Source organism: Mercenaria mercenaria, unplaced genomic scaffold (genome assembly GCF_021730395.1).
Source record: "Mercenaria mercenaria strain notata unplaced genomic scaffold, MADL_Memer_1 contig_1600, whole genome shotgun sequence".
NCBI lineage: Eukaryota > Metazoa > Mollusca > Bivalvia > Venerida > Veneridae > Mercenaria > Mercenaria mercenaria.
In genome coordinates, this window is record NW_026459589.1 from 600 (window position 1) to 22,740 (window position 22,141).

Here is a 22,141-nt window from a genome sequence, read left to right on the forward strand (position 1 = left end):
CTTATTAGATATTTCTATGACTGCCATGAAATCCAAATTTTCGCCATGGTTCCCTCATACACCATATAGAACAAAGACCTGCATCTCTTCAATTCTGAATTGAAAGTCTGTAGCCATTCTGCTTTACTGTTACTTCGCACTACAAAAGAAGATACAGTTTTCAAAGTGTTTGGAAAATACAAAGAAATATAATATGCACATTATGAATTAAGAGAAACAATTTTACAATTTAATGATAATCACCTAAAACTCCAAACATATAACTTAAAACTAGGGTCGAGGTTTCCTATTATGAAATTTCATGAAATGTTATTTGGAAGTGAATCTATGTCTCTAAGGAAAAGGTTTAGACTAAATAAGAAAAAAAAACCTAACATAATTGGCCTTCAAAATTTATGTCACTTTGATTTTCATTGAAATTAATTTCCCTGTTACTATGCATATCTGAGTAATTTCAAAATCAATGCATGTAATACAAAGTTGACCAGAAGAAAAAAGGAATATGTTTACAGACAGGCCTTAATTTTTACCCTTCTATATTTCTATAATGCACTTTTCCATCTTTCAGTTCTAACAGTACCATTAACTGTTAAAATGGGTGTTTACAAAAAAGATACTGATTGAATGGCGAACAGAGCAGATCTTGATCAGACTGCACAGATAGCGTAGGCTGATCATGATTTACACTGGTTGCAAAGGCAGAATAATTTTGTCCAAAATATTTGGGGTTAAGGGACCAATGATAGAAAGAGGAAGAAACAGAAAATATTTGGTATGAATCAAATCTTGGCCATCAAAGATTTTAAACAGACTGGTATAGTATATACCTAAACAGAAACTTAAAATCTTGATTTGTTTCTTAACAGTGTTAGTGAACATTTGTGTAAAAACAAACCCTGTAACTTACCAAAATACAGTAATGCAATGGCATTTGTGTGTTGCTTTTTTTAAATTGAGTTACCTCCCTTCAACTATAAAATTAAAGAAAATCTGAATGTATGATTGTGTTAAGCGTTAGAACCGCAACTGGAAGTACAGGAAAATAATTCTAGATACAAGTTGTGTTTATTTACCAAATCATTTCATGTCTGCCATCCACAATGTTTACCATATACACCATGCTGAACAAAAACATGCATCTCTTCATTTCTAAATATCATGGTTTGTAGTTATTCTGCTTTCCTGTAACTTCACACCTGCAAAAGAAGTGGAATTTTATGAAAACAGTTTGTAAATCCATCAAAGTTCTCAAGATGCACATTCAAAAAGTTAGTGCACAAATTGAATGAAAATCATCAACTTCAGTTAAACTGACTGACAGACATTCTATTAGCAAATATGTGTAAAAGATTATAATAAGCACTATACTAGTACCTGACATTATATACTTTAATTTTAAATGTATCTTCAATAAATGTAAGGCTATATGACAATGGTAAAATCATTCAAGTAGATTTAAACAGTATTCTTTCATCACAGAAAAAAAGGTTTGTAGTGTGTGGAAAGAAGTCTGAAGACAAACTATATGTAATTTCTCACTTATCGGACAGAAAAATCTCTATTTTCAGAAATGCTGGAAAATCTTATCTCACATGGGTTATCCCACACTCCTGTGACGGACTACTTCATGCACTGAATAAACATATTATTTATGTAAAATAATTAAAAATCAGGTACCTTCATCTTTTCTCTCCGTTCCTGATAGTGTATTTCTTGATTCAAAATTCATTACTTTATGATAAGAACGTAACGTTACGCTACAAACGATAAAACTAAAGCGGAACTTTGTTATTGTGCGTCACTGAAATGTCACGACGTCACTTCTGCTTACGGACGCCAATTTCCCGTGTTTTAAGTAGTTTCATATTTTTATGTTTGTTTTTATTGTTTCTGTTGTGGCAAGTGAGAAAAAGAATCCATCATTGGTGTTCGGTGAAGATCGGAAAATCCCAACCATTGGGCGCACCGCTCAAATCTTAAACACGGCCCAGCCTCGTTTAAGACTTGAGCGGTGCGCCCTCGGGTTGGGATTTTCTGATCTTAACCGAAGACCAATGATGGATTCTCTATATCAAGAGGGGCGGCAAACTTAGTGTCCTTTCTCCAATGCTGTTTTCGCATATGGCTACATGTAAATATCAATCTACCTTATAAATCCAAAACTCCACCATGGTTCCATCATTCACCATATAGATTAAAGACCTCTTCAGTTCTGAAGTTAATGGTCTCTAGTCATTCTATGTTACCGTTACTTCACACTACAAAAAGAAACATACCGGTAAAGTGTATCTAGACATATTACATACACATAAACCACAAAACAAATCAAGTGAAGGCACTTCTTTGTCAAATAACAGTAATTGTAGGGGAAAAAAATCCCTAATTAAAAGATCCTAATTTATTTCCATTTTTCGCACAATTGAACATAACAGAGAGCCAAACGGCATTATTTCACTTTTCATAAAATACCGGTGAGACGAGACATTGTTTATGTTTATACTTGCATGTCTTCAGGTTGACAACTTGAAAACGAAAGTAGGGTGTTTATTCTGTAGACTGTTTTCTGAAAAACTGCAATATGATGGTATCTGTCATAATCTGAATCCAGACGACTTGCATTTCACTGCATACTATTCAACACCACTTTTTCTTTTCACTTTCTTGAAGCAAATGTATGGATATCTTATGGGAAACAGGTCTACGACAGAATGAATATTCAGAAACAGTATCAAAATTGATTTGAAGCAGCTGAATTTTATATCAATCTAGCAACCTTTAAGTGTTCTTTCTTTAAATTGAGTTACCTCCCTTCCATTGTATTTTTTTTATTTTTAGAAGAAAAAATTGTTTCAACTGTATTCAGCTTTTCTATAACTCAGAGTGCAGCAGCTGAATTGGAGGAAAATTGTTCTAAATGTAAATAATCTTCTTACTTGTCTTACTTGCTTCCTGTCCGCTATGTTTCCCACATACACCATGTTATACATTTACATCTGCATATCTTCATTTCTCAATTCATGGTCTGTAGCTATTCTGCTTTACTGTCACTCCTGTTCTCCGCAAGTAACTGCTAATTCCCTATAAGTACATATAAATAATGTCTTTCATCAAATTGTCACGAATAATATGTACTTGACACAAGGCTCTAACTCATGGATGTGCAGGTTGATCTTGGTCTGCACTGTTAGCTATTCAATCAGTAAAAAAGGCTGTTGCTGATGGTCCTGCCATTCCGGAAATGGCCAGACCACTTTTTTGGCTGAGCATAATATGGGCCGTAATAGTGTAACGTATCTCCGAGCTATTATCTAAAGTACTACTAGTTTTCTACTAGTTAATATATAATTTTCCTCTAGGCTACTTTACCTATTGATGGTCAGCAATATGTTCAACTTATGAACTTATTTATATCAATTTTCCTCAAGAAATAAAAAGCTTATGTTTTCTGTTTTTCATTCGTCTCAGTCACAATCAAATGCATTTTTCTGTTTCACTTGGGGTCAAAAATAAAAGTTTGTAAACTTTTTTTATTTTGAAATGTTTATTTACCATATACCTTGGTTCTACAAAAACAATGGTAGTTGTCGCTGTCTGATAGTTCGAAAATTTTTTTTTTTTTCGTTAAAGGGAATTTTCGGGAAAAAAATAAAACAGCATGCCTTTTTTTAAAGGGCTGTTTTTTTTAAAATAACTCTTGAACCCCAACAAAATTTTTTACCACTAAAGGTACTAAAAGTAATGTTAAAAACCCAAAAACTAAAAAATTACACAAGATTTGTTTAAGACCTTTTTTAAAAAAATTTCTAGAAATTTTTTTTTCTATTGTTTTTCTTTTTTGCTACCTTTTGAAATGCATTTAACAACTAAAAATATGTTTTTTCTAAAAATTCGTTTTTCTCTTAAAAAGGGTCTATTTTTTGTGATTTGACAATGTTTGGCAGAGATATCGAAATTTAAAAATGAACCAAAATTTACCCAAAAAAAGTCTAGGGCAAGAAATCTCCCCCAAGTTTTTCTACAAGTTTTGAAGACGTTTTTATTTTCTTTTGAATTTTTATTTTAAAAATATAAGAACAAGTAAATAAAAAAAATTTAGAAAAGAAGTATAATTGCGGTTTTTGGAATGGCTTCGAAAATTTGAAGGTTTGAACAACGGGAACAAAATCAAAATTTTCATTTGTAAAATTTTCGTTATTGCTAAAAAAAAATAGGACTTTTTTTTCAAATTCACTAAAATTTAAAAAAAATGTATTTGGGGAAGGATCCTAAAGGAAATGGGTTTAAAAAATTTCTCCTTTTCAGTTTGGTGTCTTTCAAGACTTTGCCAAAATTTCTGTCAAAAAACAGATTAGTAAAATTTTTCGACAAGTCTGCTTTTTGGGGGTTTTTTGCGCCCTTTGGCCCTTTTATTTACCCCCTTTTGCTTTGTTTTTTTCGAAAAAACTTTTATTCTAAAAAAATAAAACCCAAATCTTCAAAATTGGTGGGGGAAAGCCCACCTGTGATTTGTTGGAAATTTATTCAGTGTTAATCACCTTTTTTGGGAAAAAAAAAACAAAAATTTTTCGAAGCTCTTGGTTATCAAAAACTTTCTTTTAAAGTAAAAACTTAAAAAAGTGGAAAACTTTTTAAACTTTGGGGAAAACCTCTTAAAAAGATTCAATTGTTTTAAAATGGAAAACTAATGAAACAAACTCCCTTGCAATGTTTAAAAAGCATGTTGAAAAATCTCATGACTTTTCTTGAAAACCAAAAACCGAAAAAAATTTTTAAGTACTTTTTGGGTTCCTGCAAAAAAAAATTCCGTAATTTTAACCTGTTTACAGAATTTTAAATGTTCACGTGAAAATTTTTTATCCTTTATTTTAGTCAGCAAATGACTTTTACTTTATGCTTTTTTCTTAAAATTCCCAAAAAACATCCTTTTTCTACCAGAATATTTTGTTTAAAAATTGCCTTTTTTTCCTTATATAAGAAGTATACCGGAGACAAAGTTTTTTAACTACTTTTACACTTTTACTTTTTTTCTGTTATCACCTTAAAAATTTTTTTCTTGGAAAAATCTGGAACAAATGTAGTAACTCCAATCGAAATCAAACTATGATTTCAAAATTCAAACCCTGCCTTTGAGAATGTGGGGAAGTTGGCAGTTACTTGCAGAGAAGTTTGCGTAAAGAATAAATTAAAAAAAAGGGAAAGTTCTAACTAAAATTTTTTTGGGCTTTTAAACCCCCCAAAAACAAAAAATCAAAATGCTCTCATTTTAAAAGGGAAAGTCAAAGGAACTACGGTAATCACTAAAAAATTGTTTGTAATTTCTTTTTTAAGTGTTTTTAAACTGCTTCAATTTTGGATTTCGTCAGTTAAGAATAAAATTGAGGGGAAAAATAATAGAATGAAATCTGAAAAAAACACCAAAAACTGGGCCCGAAGAGCCCAAAAATATCCAAACTTGAGTGGATTTTAAAAAAAAGTTTAAGTTGAAATGGACGCCCACACCAGTCTACAAAATCCATACCCCACTAGAATATGCCCAAATGTAAAATGATTTGCCCTATCTTCCATTTTTTTCTGTTTACTACAACTTGTAAAAGTTTTTTTTTTTTTTTTGCATTTCAAAGTCCCTGATTTTTTTTAAAAGAACTTTTGATAATTTCTAAGGTCCATGCGGGTTTTATTAAAAACAAAAAATATATTGAATAGTTTGCGTAATGTTTTTCCTGACACCCCATTGCATCCTTTTTTTTCCATAACAAAAGGGGGTTTAGAAAAAAGGGATTATTCCTTTTTGATAGCTTTTAACTTTTATATAACATGTATAAGTTTAAAAACAATTTTTTAAACCCATTGTACTTCTCAGATTCATTTTTTCCCACAAGAATAAATGGAACATTTTGCTTTTGGGAAAGAAGTAAGTTTCATTAGAAAAAAATTTATTTTTTAAATTTTTTTAAAAACATTAAGTGTGGGTATCATTGAAACTTGAAAATAGCTCCAGTAGGAATTTATAAATGTATTTGTAAAAAAACCTTTCGTTTCTTTAGTGTCTACAACAAGACATGGTCAAGGGCGACTTTTTGCAATTAAACAACTTTTATATCTTTAAAACCCCAGAAATTCCGTCTAATTTTTAATCAATTAAACACTACCACATTTTTCTTACCAACAGTGTTTAAAAACCTAATTTTGTTATCCTTCCAAAGAAAAATAGGTGTCTACGGACAGGAAAAAAAAAAATTGGCGCTTTTTATCATTGTCTGTTCAGACAATTTGAGGAGAAAGAAATTCCCCCTGAAAGAATGCTTTTATTTTCAAAGAAGGTAGACTGAAGTTCACACAGAGAAAAATAAGCAAAAAAAAAAAATTTTTCAAAATGAAATCACTATCTGATATGGGGGAAGAGAAAAAAGGGGAAAATTTTTAAAAAAACAAAAACTCATTTTATCTTCGAAATTTTTCTTTTGTGGGGACATAACGTTGAAATAACTTGCGCGAAAGAAGACAAATTTTTCCCCTGAAAACCCAAACAGCCAAAAAGGTCTTCGGTTCGGGTTTTAATTAAATGAAAGAAAAAAAGAAAATTTTTTTTAAGGTGAAACAAATAACCAAATTTTTGGCCTTTTTTTGTTATTGGACAGCAGGCGTTCGTTTTATATTTCATCAGCTACCGATAAAAGTTTTCCTGCAATGTAGTGAAAGAACTCCTGAAGTGCTAAACGAATATATAAACATGCATTTTAAATTTTGGTGTTAAAATGGGGCACCTAAAAAGTATGCATTTTATTGGACTGAGGCGAATTACCATTAAAAAAAATAGGGGAAAACTTTAAAATTGTAGTCGAATACTCTGCCCTAAACCCGCCTGATTTTCATTTAAAATTTCGTTTCTTAAAAAAAAATATTTTTTTAAAGTCTATTTAATACTGCACTAAATCCTTTCCAAACAACTCAAATTGTGATAGGCGGAATTAGCAGGACGTTTTGACTACCCTTTTTTTTATAAATAGGCCCTTTTTATTTCCCCAACCACTTTTTGTATAGAGCCCTTCCAAATTTTATTAAAATAGGGCCCCATAAACTGGTAAATAATTTCACGGTTGTTCACACCTCCGATTTTGTGTCTCTTTATAATAATGATTTTTTCTTGTCGCTTTGTCATCGGGTGTAAATTTCCAAGTTATCGCAGTTTTTAAACCCCCTTTGAGTTAATTTGGTTTTAAAATTTCATAAATTGTTTCAGTTATCATTTTAAAAAAATTTCGCCCTCCTGTGCCAAATTCCCCATTTTGAATGAGAAATGCAATTTTTTCCTGAAGCCTTCCTTTTACTTTCCAGCTATGCAGAAAATTTTTTTGGCAAGGGTGTAAAGTTTACGAAAAGGGTTTTAAAGCATAAAAATCATACTATCTCATTTTTATCCCATTAGCTTTTCAGGTCATGCCCAAATAAAAGAAATTTTATTAACCCCCATTTGCACTGATTTTACTTTAAAATCACTTTTGAGAACGCAAAAAAACCTTTTGAATAACTTACCTGATTTTTAAATATATTTTATAATAATATGGTTAAAAAAAAAACTTTAAAAAGTAACGAAATAGGAAAACTTTAAAAAAGTTTCCCCCCCCTACGTTTTCCCTGAAAAAAAATTTTTTGCATTTATATTTATAATTTTTTTGCGGTAAATTTTTAACAAAAAAAAAACGTTTTTTCTTTTAAAAAAACTTTTAAAAAATTCCGAATCAGATCGTGGCGGCCGTTTTTCTTGCCTTTTGTCAAGAATTTTCCAAAAAACTAACTTTAATTTAAATTTTTAATACTTTGAAAAATAAAAATTTTTTTTAAAAAGACAAAAAAACACGGACTTCAAAAATAAATTTTGCGTTTAATGGCTAAAACACAGTCAAATCTTGACGCTACCCCGAGGCTTTGCGATAAAAAGCGCAAATTTATTTCATTCAAAAGGGTTTTTAAAATAAATGATAAACTTGGGGATATTTTTGAAAGACAAAAACATTTTTTTCCTTGAAAAAAAAAAAAAAAAAAAAAAAACAAAAAAACTGTTAAAAAAAATTAAAACCGAATTATTCTCAAATCAAATTAAAAATTTTACGAAGTTTTTTTTGCGCTTTTGAACCTGCACTGCATACGAACTCAAAAAGGTTTAGTTTTTTTTAAAATTTTCATTTTACTTGTAATAATATTTCAATTGTTAAAGGGCATTTTTAAAGATTTCATAAATTCTAAAAAATCGTTTAAAAAGACTTTTTGATTCTCACGTAACAAAAAAAATGGGGGAGTTTTTTTCCCCTTGCGCACCGGGGCTGGCTCGCATTGTAAATTTACATTTTTTGTCATTTTTTCGTTTTAGTTGAATCGGTAAAAAAACAGACTGTTTTCTTTGATAATTGGGTTAAAGCAACAACGTTGTTTCCCATTTTCTTGTCGCGTCGTCAGGGAAGTCATATTTTTTTTTTCGTTTCCTTATATAAAAAAATACAGTAAAAATAAAGTTTTCTTGTCGCTTAATTTTTTTCATGGTAACTTACAACGTAGAGAAGACAGGCAAATGTGAGGGAATTTGGAGAAATTATTTTAAAATTAAGCTTTGGGGTGGTTTTTTTTCTTTTTTTTTTCGTTTCTGAGGGTTTTTTTATAACAAAAGAAAACACATTTTTTTTGTCTGTTTTAAAAGTAGTACTTTAAAAAGATAAAAAAGACAGGGAAAAAAAAAGACGAGTAAAAATAAGAGCTTTATTTTTTGAAACTGTAGTGCACAATAAATTATGGTCCCCTCATTTCTTTACTATATAAAACTATCATGCCTCGTCAGTAAGTATGAATCCCTAAAAAAGTTTTTGTTTCTTGCGCTGATCGCGGGCTACGAAAATATTTCGTATAAAAAAATTTTTTTATTAATTTAAAAAATAAATTACTTTCATCCCTTTTTTCAGTTCTAGTTGATGTTTAAATGTTTATAGAATAAGTACGTTTTTTTTTTTTCTCATAAACCCCGTCGTAAAACCCGGCTTGATACGACAAGAAAACTGCATGCACGATTTTTGGGTTTAAGATTATAATTTAAGCAGTCTAACATGATTTCATTGAATTAATAAATTAAACAAATAAATTTTGTGTTGTTATAACAAGGGAGTTCCCCTTTATTTTTTCCTGTTTTTTTTAAAAATTTTGGGGAAAAAGGTGTCAAAATTTTAATTGCTGACTATCTCGAGGCATCCAAAAATTTTTTAAAGGTCATGAGAAATAAGCCTTTTTTTGGCTGGCCCTCTTACTGAACCCAAAACTTCACTTTTTTTGGAGCCTTTTTGGCCCAAAAAAATTTTTTGGTGGGATAATTTTTGTGAATGCAACGAGACCGAAACTTAAACAGTTAAAAGGGCAACAAACAAATTTTATAATCTTTTTTGTACTTTTTTTACATTTCTTTTTAAAAATGTGATCTTTTTTTATCCACTTTTCATATTTTTTAAAGCAGTCATTCATTATCAAAAAAGTGAGGACACAAAAATAATAACCCTTTCTAACAAATACTTTCTGAAAACCATTAGAAAAATGACCTTTCCCCTTTTTTAAACAAATTTGACAAAGAGCACAAAACCATATTTTAAATTTAAATTTAAATTTTAAAGTTTTTTCAATGATACAAGGTGTTTAAACCCCACAGAGAGTGAAAAACTAAAATTTATTTCAAAATTTCAGCCAAAGAACTGTCTTGTGACTTGACAATAGCTGAGGGAAAGAGAAAACCAAGATCTGAATTCCTGACCAGTTGCTCATGTAAGAATTAGGTTCTTAAAGGATTTGAGATTTTTGCATTATTAAAAAGACATAAAAATACACTAGCTAAAAAAATTCAGACGAATCCCGTACTGAAACATAACCAGGAATCGTACCAGAAGTCTGCTTTGCAAACGTGTGTAATTTGGCATCATAAAAGGTCACATATACCTATTTGATAGCAAAATAAATAAGGGCGTCAAAACTCTATGAGCGTCAAAACAGACGATCGAAGGATAACTGTAAATCAATGATAGAGCTATGAATAATGAAGAATGTGGTGGAAATTTTAAAAAAATGTCTATATACTCTAAGCAAACAAGAAATATCCTTAAAACAAGAGGACCATGATGGTCCTGAATCGCTCACCTCTTCCCACATGATCCAGTTTAGAGTATGACGTCGTTTTTTCTATTATTTGACATAGTGATCTAGTTTTTGAGCTCATGTGACCCAGTTTTGAACTTGACCTAGATATCATCAAGATAAAAATTCTGACCAATTTTCATGAAGATCCATTGAAAAATATGGTCTCTAGAGAGGTCACAAGGTTTTTCTATTATTTGACCTATTGACCTAGTTTTTTAAGGCACGTGACCCAGTTTCGAACTTGACCTAGATATCATCAAGGTGAACATTCTGACCAATTTTCATGAAGATCCATTCAAGGGTATGGCCTCTAGAGAGGTCACAATGTTTTTCTATTTCAAGACCTACTGACCTAGTTTTTGATCGCAGTTGACCCAGTTTCAAACTTGACCTAGATATCATCAAGATAAACATTCAGACCAACTTTCATACAGATCCCATGAAAAATATGGCCTATAGAGAGGTCACAACGTTTTTTCATTATTTGACTTACTGACCTACTTTTTGATGGCACTTGACCCACTTTCGAACTTGACCTAGATATCATCAAGATGAACATTCTGACCAATTTTTATGCAGATCCATTCACAATTATGGCCTCTAGAGAGGGTCACAAGGTTTTTCTATTTTTAGATCTACTGACCTAGTTTTTGACGGCACATGACCCTGTTTCGAACTTGACCTAGATATCATCAAGATGAACATTCAGACCTATTTTCATGAAGATCTATTGAAAAATATGGCCTTTAGAGATGTCACAAGGTTTTTCTATTATTTGACCTACTGACCTAGTTTTTGATGGCACATGACCCACTTTCGAACTTGACCTAGATATCATCAAGGTGAACATTCAGACCAACTTTCATACAGATCCCATGGAAAATATGGCCTCTAGAGAGGTCACAAGGTTTTTCTATTTTAAGACCTACTGACCTAGTTTTTGATGGCACGTGACCCACTTTCGAACTTGATTTAGATATCATCAAGGTGAACATTCTGACCAATTTTCATGAAGATTTCATGAAATATATGGCCTCTAGAGAGGTCACAAGGTTTTTCTATTTTTAGACCTACTGACCTAGTTTTTGACCGCACGTGACCCAGTTTCGAACCTGACCTAGATATCATCAAGCTGAACATTCAGACCAACTTTCATACAGATCCCATGAAAAATATAGCCTTTAGAGAGGTCACAAGGTTTTTCTGTTATTTGACCTACTGACCTAGTTTTTGATGGCACGTGACCCAGTTTCGAACTTGACCTAGATATCATCAAGGTGAACGTTCTGACCAATTTTCATGAAGATCTTTGAAATTTATGGCCTCTAGAAAGGTCACAAGGTTTTTCTATTTTTAGACCTACTGACCTAGTTTTTGACCGCACATGACCCAGTTTCGAACTTGGCCTAGATATCATCAAGATGAACATTCAGACCAACTTTCATACAGATCCCATGAAAAATATGGCCTTTAGAGAGGTCACAAGGTTTTTCTATTATTTGACCTACTGACCTAGTTTTTGATGGCATGTGACCCAGTTTCGAACTTTACCTAGATATCATCAAGGTGAACGTTCTGACCAATTTTCATGAAGATCTTGTGAAATATATGGCCTCTAGAGAGGTCACAAGGTTTTTCTATTTTTAGACCTACTGACCTAGTTTTTGAAGGCACGTGACCCAGTTTCGAACTTGACCTAGATATCATCAAAGTGAACATTCTGACCAATTTTCATACAGATCCCATGGAAAATATGGCCTCTAGAGAGGTCACAATGTTTTTCTATTTTTAGACCTACTGACCTAGTTTTTGAAGGCACGTGACCCAGTTTCGAACTTGACCTAGAATTTACCAAGATGAACATTCTGACCCATTTTCATAAAGATCCCATGAAAAATGTGACCTGTAGAGATGTCACAAGGAAAAGTTTACGGACGCACGCACGGACGACGGACACCGCGCGATCACAAAAGCTCACCTTGTCACTTTGTGACAGGTGAGCTAAAAATGGTCGGTGTGATTTAACTGAAGCATAAGTTATATTGTAATGATTACTGAATGCATAAAGGGAAGTAATATAGGCACAATAAATCGCCTTTGGTGAAAAGCTAGGTTCCCTTTATGCATTCAGTAATCGTTACAATATATGGGCAGGAATCTGTATTTTAAATTTTTTGGCAATGTTGAAAGGGGCCTCTGTGAAGTTTTGTATAAATGAGGACAGTAGTTCTGAAGAAGACTGTGTTTAGAAATTGTGGAGGGACACACGACGGACAAAACAATCACAAAAGCTCACTTTGAGCCTTTGGTGCTTAAAAGATGGTAACAGTAAGCAAACAATATTGAAATACGTTTTATACTTAAGTTTATTTCTGGAATTGTTGGAAGCAACATGAGCCCTTACCTTACTTCAGCTTATCAAATCTGTCTATCATTCAGAATCTGTACAGTACTATTTTCCCCGGAAAGATTAATTTAAAATTTAGAGTCTAAAACTTAACAGTATCGGACATGTTGTTGCTGGTTATATAGTAATGATTTGCACTGGTTAGAAATTGTTGCTGTAATGCAGGATAAGAGTTAATGACTCGTCTGTATAAAACAAATAACTTTTTTGTAAAAACAAAACTTAAGGAAAGGAAACGTAACAAAACAGAAATTTTTAACTTAACAAGAAAACTTAACAAAACAGAAAGGAAGTGGCTATTCTTACGGTCCCGTAGGAATAGCCTCGCAGGCTATTCTTACGGCTCTCCTGTAAGAATAGTGAAGAGCCCGCAGGTGTCTATTCCTACATGTATGGCAGTTTTGTATTACAATACATCAGTCAGGGGTGTAACTGTTTCAAGTTATCACAGTTTATAACCCATTTAAGTTATTGCGTTTACTTTCATAACTTGTTTCAGTCATCATAAAATATTACAAAGCCCTCCTGTGTCAATTCCTCATTTTGAATGTGACTAATGCAATCATTTCCTGAATACTTGGCCTTTATCTTTCCAGCCGTGCAGTTAATTTTTTTTACGCAAGGCTGATAAAGTCTTATGCAAATGGTTTTAAAGCTATAAAACTCTTAACATCCCATTATGCTCATCAGGTCATGATCAGACTAAAAGAGTATAACTAATACAGGTTATAAAATGCTTGAAAATGTAACTGAAATAGGTTTCATAACTTAAAACAGTTACACCCCTGACTGTACATTGTACTGAAGTCATTCAACTGTTATATATTTTCAAACGATTTCAGAAATGACAACACATTTGGTCATTGTTTTACAAATAAAATGTCAGGTCTGATTGTCATATTACAATGTTATATTCCATGTTAGGCAATGAACATACTGTATCTTTTTGCCTAAATAAATTATCTTGAATCTTGTTATGTCAAGCTGATGTGTGATCAGGGTTGTAGTAATGCTAATGCTAATGCTAATGCATTAATAATGCATTATGTTTTTCAAATAATGCCAAGTAATGATTAATGCCACAATTTTAGCATTGAAAATAATGCTAATTTAATGCCAAAGTAAGTAATGCTAATGCTAATGCTTAGCATTACTTAGGCATTATTTTCTGTATCACTGGAAAAAAGATAATACACATGTATGCTGTTATTTACACAGGTTATAGCAGTTCTCTAATAGATTGTTGTTTGATTTTGATAACTGTCTAATGGTATAATTGCCTTTTGTTCAATGTACACCTGAAAGATTTTGAAAAATACATTTAAAACCTGGGACAACTCCAAATTGCATATTTATAATAGCCATAGAAGTGTGACATAGTCTCCCAAAAGTTCAAACAGAATCTATTATCTTTTGACACCTTTTTATCAATTAACACTATGCCACTGATAGTGATGTTTAAGACCTTAAGGCAGCTAGCTTTTACAGGTCATGTTAAATTAGGCTGTTAGGGAGCCATTAAACAGGTACTTGACTTTCTCTAACAATTTAAATCCTTATGCATGCTGTACTTCAACATAAGGTGTTTTGTTTTGTTTTGTTTTTTAATAAAGTAATGGTAAAAGAAAAAAATCAGATATAATACAAGGAAGTCATACATGTATTTAACTATTCATGTAGATGACCTAGGTAAACTAAAATGAGTTCATGAAAAACAAACAGTGTAATATGTGATAATAACATGCAATGATTCTCAAAAAGTAATGGTAATGCTAATGCTAATGCACCCTATGTAATGCTAATTTAATGCATTATTTTGATAAAAATGAGTAATGCTAATGCTAATTTAATGCCATCTTTTTCCAAATAATGCTAATTTAATGCATTACTTTTGCAAGTAATTATTAACAACCCTGTGTGTGATAAACATGTTTAGAGTGGTATTAAAGAGATTATGTACTGTTGTGAAAACTTTGCATGTATATACACGAAACATAGATCAATAATTCTCTAACTGGTTTACTTGAAAACGGTTATTAATAAAACCTGGCCCGGCCCGGCCCGGCCCAAACTACGGAAATAGCCGATTCCGATTGTACGGAAACCACCGAAAACATCCGGACGGAAGGCTAATATGATTACGGATGGTTATAGTGTCATCTTAATCAATGCAAATGCCTATCTTACTTTACTAGAAAAGTATTTAATATTGATGTTCATAACGTATGTAATAACGAGATATTTTAGGTGATTAAATTACATACAATGTAGCTCGACAATCAACGTGTCATTAAGTAATCATGCTGTTCCGAAAACATCCTATTATTTAAACTACTAATTGGTATTGTCATATCGGGCCTCATTTATGGGGCAATGTTAGAGGTAAGCTTTATTTATTAAACATGCAAAATATAAGGAATGAGAACTCAAGTTGCTTAATTTGTGATGCTATTTTCGTCCTGATGACACAACCTAGTCCAAGTCCTTCCAAAATGCCAGTCCCAGCCCTCTCCCCGGTCCCGATTTGTTACGCTCATCAACATATATATTTGTTATAAACTGAAGAAGCATAGTTTTGGTTAGAAAAGTTATCTTTTCTATTTGTTTGCTCTAAAAGTTCCACTGGAGAGGCTCCCGGGACTGCGACGAAGGCGGGGATCTCCTCCTACATTCTTCCATTGAGTAATACCTAAACTGATCACACTACCACCGACACATGTAATACTTTCATTGATTTAAGCAAAAAAAGGACCGCTTGTTGGTGATTTACTGTGCATACTTTAAACAGAAATAGTAGTGTATTTAGTAGACAAGTCGTATCAAGACGCAAAAACCAGGCTCCGACCTTTTCACGTTCTTCCGGTAATTATTTCACCTCTAAGACATTCCACAACCTAATTTCTTTTATATATATATTTTAATTACACCTAGAAGATATCCGTCAACGGTTTAGTTTTACCGAAAACAAATTATACTAGAGATGCTTTTGAGAAAAGCGCATGTCTCCCACAACTGCCCCTTAGATGATGAAAAATGTTAGTTTCTCTAGATGTTTTAGACGAGTGGATCCAATTAGATGGTCTGGATGAGTGGATCCAATCAGTAATTCAAGGGCCATCAATGAAAAGTGCCTGGGCGTATTTGGCTAGTTATCGAACTTGGGTAAGGTCTTATGGCCAAACACATTTTGTTCAAGTTTTGTTCAAGTTTGGTGAAGATCGGATGAGAAATGTTCGACTTAGAGAGCGGACAAGAGTAAACAGACAGATTTTTTCGGTAATTCAAGGGCCGTAATTCTAAAATGCCTGGACCGATTTGGCTAGTTATAAAACTTGGCCGAGGTCTCATGGTCAAACACATTTTGTTCAAGTTTGGTGAAGATCGGATGAGAAATGTTCGACTTAGAGTGCGGACAAGAGTAAAAAGGCCGATTTTTCGATAATTCAAGGGCCGTAACTCCAAAATGCCTGGACCGATTTGGCTAGTTATCGAACTTGGCCGAGGTCTCATAGTCATACACATTTTGTTCAAGTTTGGTGAAGATCGGATGAGAAATGTTCGATTAAGAGTGCGGACATGAGTAAATTTGGTAATTTAAGGGCCATAACTCCAAGATGCCTGGACCAATTTGGCTAGTTATCGAACTTGGCCGAGGTCTTATGGTCAAACACATTTTGCTCAAGTTTGGTGAAAATCGGATGAGAAATGTTCGACTTAAGAGTGCGGACAAGCTTTGTGACAGACACACAAACAGACAGACAGACAGACTGGAGTAAATCAATATGTCTCCCACACCACTGTGTGGTGGGAGACATAATTATAACCAGAATAAATAAAATTATGCGTATTATTTTACCCTGATATCTGCGTCATTTCAGAAAGATGAGGCTCAGGAGCTTTTTGTTTTTCATTATCTAATCGACTAATGTATAAAATGTCAACCTAACTTCTGTACATATAATGAGCAATTTATGAATGAATAAATTCTACAACTGTATGTGTACACAATTTAAATTTGAATAACGTGAATAACATACCTGCTGGATATAGCTGCTAAATCGATGTCATTTCGACTTTTTTTAGCTTGAAGCAAAATCGGGCGATATATGTTTGGTGAGGACCACCGGAATTACATTATGTTATAGAAATGAATGAACTGAAGTACAAAACAAGAGCACCGCCTTGCGGGTGCTGACGCTCATCTGATTTTTTTTGTGTAATAGAAATATTGTCCTACCCATGATTTTCTAAGTCTAAAAAGGGCCATCATTCTTGCAAAAAGCAGGATAGAGTTATGTTTCTTGATGTTCAGTGTCCGGTTATGATGGTGAAAAACTGTTGCAAGTTTTAAAGCAATAGCTTTGATAGTTTATGAGAAAAGTTGACTTAAACATAATACACAACCAAGAAAATGATTTTCTAAGTCCAAAAGGGGCAATAATTATTGCAAAAAGCAGGATGGAGTTATGTTGCTTGCTGTACAGGGTCAGCTTATGATGGTCAACAAGTGTTGCAAGTTTCAAAGCAATAGCTTTGATAGTTTAAGAGAAAAAGTTGACCTAAACATAAAACTTAACCAAGAAATCTGATATTTTCTAAGTCCAAAAGGGGCCATAAATCTTGCAAAAAGCAGGATGGAGTTATGTTTCTTGCTGTACAGGGTCAACTTATGATGGTGAACAAGTGTTGAAAGTTTTAAAGCAATAGCTTTGATAGTTTAGGATAAAAGCTGACCTAAACATAAAACTTAACCAAGAAAACTGATTTTCTAAGTCCAAAAGGGGCAATAAATCTTGCAAAAAGCAAGATGGAGTTATGTTTCTTGATGTACAGGGTCTGCTTATGATGGTGAACAAGTATTCCAAGTTTCAAAGCAATAGCTTTGATAGTTTAGGAGAAAAGTTGACCTAAACATAAAACTTAACCAAGAAATCTGATATTTTTCTAAGTACAAAAGGGGCCATAAATCTTGCAAAAAGCAAGATGGAGTTATGTTTCTTGCTATACAGGGTCAGCTTATGATGGTGAACAAGTGTTGGAAGTTTTAAAGCAATAGCTTTGATAGTTTAGGAGAAAAGCTGACCTAAACATAAAACTTAACCAGGCAACGCCGACGCCGACAACCGCTCAAGTGATGACAATAACTCATCATTTTTTTTCAAAAAATCAGATGAGCTAATGAAAGATCGGTACCGTTTCCAAACTTTTACCCAAAATTTAGAACCCGGGTCCCCATAAATATGACCGCTCAATCTATTTTAAAACAGCGCTATAAAAACGGTAAATAATTATCATGAATAAACGAGGAGGTAGCGACAGCAATTAACTTTCGCGTTTCAACAATTAACTGCTAACTTCATGTTTTAACTTTAAGGTATTAGGTCACTAATAGTAATGTTTACAAAATGGTCTTTGCTTGGTATATTCTGAAAGGTAACCGTGTTTTGCATTATTTTGCAAATTTTAAACAACTTTTATCGTGCCGTTTTTTTTATAAATTTTGAATAATTTATGGTATCTCCTCAAGCTCAAGTAGAGACAAATTTCAAAGTGATAGCCACTATCCAAAACGTTTGCAGAGAACTCATTTTACCAATAATTTCAGTGGAAGAAACATCAAGCTATTGGTAAACGATTATAAAACACAAAATAAAAATGTCAATATCATTTTTTTATGTTGCCTCAAGTAAACAGATTTAACAAGACAGAATTCATACTTCAACATTGAAAAAATAAGGTCGAATGATGTGTTTCTGTTTCGAATTTTGCTTACTCCATTTAAAAATAACCTTAGGGAAGACGTTAAACCTACCTAAATTTCTTCAACAATATATAATCTAAGAGTGAAAGCAAAATAGAGAACTTTCACCGTGCGTAACTCAATATTTTTAAAGATGTGTAACTCTACCCCTTCTGTTTAAGTAGTAAATTGTCTTTGAACACCAAGAAATCGCTTATAAGATTCATTTTTTCCATTTTTGTACAAAAAATCAATAATAAGTCTTGAAAGAAGTAAAAACTTACTAGTAAAAAAGGAAAATAAGGGAAAAAAATTTGGTCCCAGTAGGGCTTGAACCTACGCCCCCCTAAGAATTGCAGTAAAAGTAAGTTTATTGCAGGAATTGAATACTCTTCAAAAAGGAGGTTCTCTATTAGTGAACTAATACCTTAAATCATATTTGCTCGTTCTTTCATTCATATATTAAACAATACAAGCATATCTTTTAACACAAAATTTAAAACAAAAAGATTTGATTGGGTCGAGCTACAAGCTATTTCAACATCGGTATATACAATTATTAATTCACACTTGTTAACTTCCATCCTTTGAAAATGAACATTTTGAACCATTGTTAACAAACGTGTGCATTTCAGGTTTTAAAATAATTCCAGTTTTGAAACTTCAATACAACTAACTCTGAGTAAATAGTCTCTTTCCTGATCCCCTACCCATCCCCCACCCCTCCTCCCCTCTCCGTGTCGGACTGAATGACACAAGGGTTGGAGCGTTCGCCGACAATCGAGCGATTATAGGTTTGGTCACACTATCCGTGACTAATAATATTCATTGGGACAGTTGTAAGTTATTGTAGAAAAAGAGTTTAGTGCTCATAATGTAGAAAAAAATATTGACGAAAACGGGCGTAAAACAACAAAACAAAGAAATAATCATTCCCGGCTAATTCTGACTTTAAATTTGGTCGAAATATGCACAGTCAAAACAACATGAAGTAACAAGAGCTGTCACTAATGGTGACAAATGCCCCTGCAGCACCTTGACCTTTGACCTGGTGACCCCAAAGTCAGAAGGGGTGGTGTACTCAATAAGTACTATCAGCATGTGAAGTTTGAAGGTCCTGGGTGAAGTGGTTCGCATGTAAAGTGCCTTCATGCAAAAAGTTAACGTTGGCCCGTGACCCTGACCTTTGACCTGGTGACCCCAAAGTCAGTAGGAGTGGTGTACTCATAAAGTACTATCAGCAAGTAAAGTTTGAAGGTCCTGGGTGAAGTGGTTCGCAAGTAAAGTGCCTTCATTCAAAAAGTTGACGTTGGCCCCTGTGACCTTGACCTTTGACCTGGTGACCTCAAAGTCAGTAGGGGTGGTGTACTCAATAAGTACTATCAGCCTGTGAAGTTTGAAGGTCCTGGGTGCAGTGGTTCGCGAGTAAAGTGCCTTCAGGCAAAAAGTTAACATTGGCCCTTGTGACCTTGACCTTTGACCTGGTGACCCCAAAGTCAGTAGGGGCGGTGTACTCAATAAGTACTATCAGCATGTGAAGTTTGAAGGTCCTGGGTGCAGTGGTTCATAAGTAAAAGACCTTCATGCAAAAAGTTAACGTTGGCCCCTGTGACCTTGACCTTTGACCTGGTGACCCCAAAGTCATTAGGGGTGATATACTCAATAAGTACTGTCAGCATGTGAAGTTTGAAGGTCCTGGGTGCAGTGGTTCGCGAGTAAAGTGCCTTCATGCAAAATGTTAACGTTGTGACGAACGAACTAACTAACTAACTAACGAACGGACAGTTGAAAACTAATATGCCTCCCTTCGGGGGCATAAAAAGTGTACGGAAAGGAAATTGTTGTACTTATGCATTGGATAATCATTAAACTTGTGTTGTGCTTACGCCGTTTCTCAACACCTAAAAAATATGTCAATGCGGTCTGCTTACACAACCTGTCGACACAGGCTCTCTGTAAGAAATTGACAACTTTCTCACTTCATTGAGCGCTGTAGCTAGCTGGACTCAAACTAATATCTTCGGAATCTGGGGAAAATCGTATTTAACGATTTACGATTTTTATGATGAAACAGCTAGTTCTCCTTTCAGTTTACCAAACCGTTGAAACTGAAGAACTAAGCTCGGATCTTCCGTAAGAAACTGTAACCTTTCTAACATAAACCGATTTGTTTTGTAGCAAGGCTCAACCCGTGACTCCCAGTGAAGGGTTAGTGATTGCAAGTCAGGAACACAGACCACTCGACCACGAAAAAAAAAAACGAAAAAAAAAAAACGCACACAAAGGAACCCTATGAAAGTTTTTTTCTCGACATAAGAAGTATGTGCCAATCGTTCCTGTAGACTACACATAAAAAATATATTATTATGTTTGATTGTCGAGCAATGTCAACAAATTCATTGAGAATCAGCAGCAGAAAACTGATTTCGGAAAGTAATTTCAAGGAATACCGTAAAAACAGTTGATTAATCTGAAATGGATATTTATTTTATTTTCCTACGGTGAAAGAGGGTCCTTTTATTTCAACGATGGACGAAATAATGAATGAGTTTGTTTATAATTTTATAATAACTGAAGATCATTTGAATTTTGAAATAGTCTCATCCATCTGTAAAACGGCTGCAACACATAGTTCCGGAGTTAAAAGCATGTTTTCAACAACCTTTTCGAAGATGTAATGGGTGGGACATGACATATTAAGTACATGCGATTGACAGTGATTTAAAAGCAAACAAACATATAAAGTAAAAGAATTATAAAACACCGAAAAAAATGTATCTCAACACAACATTTAGTGCTTCATTATGAATACTCAGACTCATACAGGTACAAATTTCACCGAGTCAAATCGTTACCATGAAAAGCCGGATCAGTAACACATGATCTCGGATCAAATGGATTTTCGGTAAGAAAATTATATTTTTCTGTTATTTGAAAATCATTGTCAAGGATGGCATTTAGCGCAAGATGTGCTCCATGTATTATGAAATACTCGTTGCGATTCATCTTCTAGCAAATCTAAGCAATTTTTTCAATTATTTTGGATTACCATACGAAAAAAGCAGGTAAACAATGCCGCAACTCAGAAAAAGCATTATTTCAGTAATTTCTTCGGCGATTCGTGACCGTGCCAGTCAGTAACGCATGAGACACAGGATCAGTGACTGCAAAATACAGTAACAAAGGAGCTTCGAAGTTTTCTCCTGTGTTCGTTTTCATCAATATTCAAGGGAAACGTACCTTTATTCATTGTATTTATCTATCAAAACAGTGATAAGAAATGGAAACACAAAGAACAACATGATCAAAAAGATGTTTAATGCTCCACTCTGATAATAGTCATGTCACCATAATTATATTATGAAGCAAATATTTGTCAATTTTCTTCTACACTGCATTTTCTATAAAATTTCAAATAATATTTAATATTTTCAGAATACCTACATGTTTAGTACCAAAAATGTTTGTCTTTTAAAGTTAAAGTTGATTTAATAATTAGTTTTTGTAAATTCTTATGTTTATTTCAATCATTGGAAATTTTCATTTTCTTTTAATAAGAAAATTATTTAAGTGTCAGATTATGTTAAGGTCTCTCATTGTTAAGCCAGGAAGCCAAGCTGTCAGCTTGTAAAAATGCTTTGTGTTGTTTTTCCTGTTTCTCTGCTTAATCCTGCCAAATATTGTGTTGTAATAACTAAGTAATTACTTAAGACTTATGTCACATGTCATATCACATAACCAATGAGAATCCTTCATATATTTTAACATAATGTTTCTTTTAATCTTAAATAGCATATCCTTGCACTTTACTTTTAGATGACAAAGTAGAA

The 22,141-nt window shown here is 33.2% G+C and overlaps 1 long non-coding RNA gene across 1 annotated transcript in view; it reads right to left on the reverse strand.

Moving 5' to 3' along the window:
* Positions 1 to 22,141, reverse strand: part of LOC128551733 (uncharacterized) — a 27,975-nt gene continuing 5,834 nt past the window's right edge. Inside the window, exons 2-5 of the long non-coding RNA XR_008368873.1 lie at positions 2,934 to 3,078; positions 2,148 to 2,258; positions 1,074 to 1,196; positions 1 to 139 (exon numbers count right to left, since the gene is read on the reverse strand). This is a non-coding gene — a long non-coding RNA (uncharacterized LOC128551733). The remainder of the gene's footprint in view (positions 140 to 1,073; positions 1,197 to 2,147; positions 2,259 to 2,933; positions 3,079 to 22,141) is intronic.